The sequence below is a fragment of the Canis lupus genome, chromosome 35 (assembly GCF_003254725.2).
Source record: "Canis lupus dingo isolate Sandy chromosome 35, ASM325472v2, whole genome shotgun sequence".
Lineage (NCBI taxonomy): Eukaryota > Metazoa > Chordata > Mammalia > Carnivora > Canidae > Canis > Canis lupus.
In genome coordinates this window covers 25761131-25763760 of record NC_064277.1, presented here as the reverse complement: position 1 = coordinate 25763760, position 2630 = coordinate 25761131, and the positions used below count along the sequence as shown (strand labels likewise).

The 2630-nt window shown below is 43.1% G+C and overlaps 1 non-coding gene across 1 annotated transcript; it reads left to right on the top strand.

Moving 5' to 3' along the window:
* Positions 1-540: 540 nt before the first annotated feature.
* Positions 541-614, top strand: TRNAT-UGU (transfer RNA threonine (anticodon UGU)). The gene has a single exon. It is a non-coding gene; the product is annotated as a tRNA-Thr (tRNA).
* Positions 615-2630: the final 2016 nt, after the last annotated feature.

The following is a 2630-nucleotide window of genomic DNA, read 5'->3' as shown; positions in this document are numbered from 1 at the left end:
ACGGCCCTGGGAAGCAGGCCTCGGTTTTGCCGGAAGGGGCAAAGCGATGCCTCCAGGAACCGTACAGACCCTCACCTCCGAAGGGCTGTCCTCGGACCCAGGGAACACTTTGGGCTGGGGGGCCCCCCGCTTCCTCGCCTTCAACCCGAGCACCCTACACCTGTGCCTGTGTCACCGGTCTCAGCAGTGCCCTGCGGTCCTGAGAGATCCTATAACTTAGCATATTGGAAGGTCGTGAGTCTAAGTTACAAAGGAGCAGGTACAGTCCTGGCTTGGCTCTAGTTGGGAAGAAGAGGGGCCTGGCCTTGGGTTTTCCTGAGAGTTGTTCCTGGGTTGAGTGGAGTGTTAGGAGTCCTAACCCGCCAGCTGCGCCCAGCCTTTCCCACTTCTATTAGCTCTGCAGCATCTAAGTGAGCAAAAACGTCCTCTTGGAGTCTGTCCGTTTTCTTATGAGAGACTGCTCTGCATTCTATGGGCTCTGGCAATACTATTTGATCTAATAGCAAGGATAGATCTAACACAATCATGGCCACCTATATGGGCTCCATGGCTTAGCTGGTTAAAGCGCCTGTCTTGTAAACAGGAGATCCTGGGTTCGACTCCCAGTGGGGCCTTGACTTTTCTTCTCCCAAATTATTCCGTGTTACTCTAAACTCTGATCCAATCATTCACATGCAGTTGGGACTGAACATTCTCACTCTCAAGGACCAAGGATGTGTTTCTTTATGATCAAAGTGATAACTGTGAAGAGAAGAAAATGCACTTCCTGTGGCTCTGAGAGCTGAGCAACCCAGAAATCAGTAACTTCCTTTGTGATGTCTTTGCTGAAGTTCCTCTCTGTCCTCTCTTTTTAGGGGAGGAATGGGGGGAGAACAACAAAAATGTTCCCAACTCTTTAAGCCTTTTCCTGAATTCCCATGTAATTAATTAGGGATTCCAGAGAACCCAGCATGCTACGTTTTACATATGATTTTCCAAATACCACCAAATTATAAAATAGTAATGCATATTTTCTTATATGTCTTCAGTATTCAAGGAAGAGTTTTAGTCCCCAAGGAAATAAATAATTGGCCCCAATGGAAACTGAAGTTTAATTCTGCAATTTAAAACACAGAATGATCCTATGATGCAGTGACTCCCAAGCTGGATGTGCATTTAAATCACCTAAGGAACTTGTTAAAAATATAGTTTCTTGGGACTCATCCCCAGAAGTTTTAATTCTGGTTTGGTGAAGGACACAGAAATAAGTACTTTGAGCAAACACTCCAAGTAATTTTGAAGCAAGTGAATTACGTTTGCAAAACTCCATATTACATAGCTGAACTAAAAGTGAGGTCAACATAGGCCTTTAGCACTTTTATATTGATTCATGAACATCCGCTTACCCTCCTATTATCAAATTAGAATTACTGGAAGTCTACAATATTCCAGGTGTTTGCAGACACACTCCACCTAATCAACCCGACAATCCTGTCAAATATGTGTAATAATCCACTGAAGATGAGGAAACAGGCTCAGTAATGTTCACAGACTTGTAGTAAGGACAAAGTGCAGTGTCGAATCCAAGTCTCTGTCTGATTCTGGAATCCATGCTTTTCTCATGATACCTGTCTTCTATTTTATTCAGTCAAGAATTAAGTTTTTGGCCACAGAGCTAAGCAAAATTAAGCAACTTAGACTGATCTCAAACCTTGGTCCTATGGGTTAGATAGCCTGAGATAACCTTCTATTTTCTGTGAAAAAAGACTTGTCCAGTGAACAACTGCTTGACTCAGGTTTGAAACATGGAAGAGGAAGATGTAAAATAAAACCTTAGAAATCTATATAAGAATTTCTCCTCACAGGAGGTACAGACCATATGAACAAACCGAATTGATCTTCTCTATCTCCTAGGCTCTATCTGCTTTTGCCTGGGACATGCTCTCCTTATCTGCCGATTCTTTCGATGTAAATATAGTGTAGTTGTCACCTAGGGCTGCTGTAACAAAATATAACAGCCCGGGTGGCTTTAACAACAGAAGTTTATCTTCTCATAGTTCTGGAGCCTAAAAGCCCAAGATGAAGGCGCTGTCAGAGTCATTTTCTGAAGAGGCCTCTCCTCTGCTTTGTAGACCTCCACCTTCCTGCTGCTTCCTCACATGGCCTTTCAAGAAGAGAGAGAGGAAGACAGTGAGGTGGTATGACAGCTCTCATTTATCTTTCCCTTCTGATAAGGACACCAGTCTCATTAAGTAAAGGCACCACCCTTATGACCTCATGTAATCTTAATTAAGGCCTTAAAGACCCTATCCCAAAATGTAGTCAGGTCAGGGGTAAGGGCTTCAACATCTGAGTTGGAAAGGGGGAACACAATTCAGTCCATAACAAGTAGGAGAGGGAGAATTGTATGGCTTTTCTCTGAGTAACAACTTCATAATGAGAGTATCTAATAAGCTAAAGTGCCTGAAGAGGCAGCTTTGTGGATGTGATGAAAGTGTGGAGATAAAAGTATTGTCATGGAGTTGGCAAGGATTTTGCCTTTAAAGCACTTTTTAAATTCCTTCTTCTGTTCTACCTTGTCCTGAAAAGTGACCTGCTCTGAGATATTCTTCATATGATTGAGATGGCTGGAAGGTTTACCCTCCTTTGTA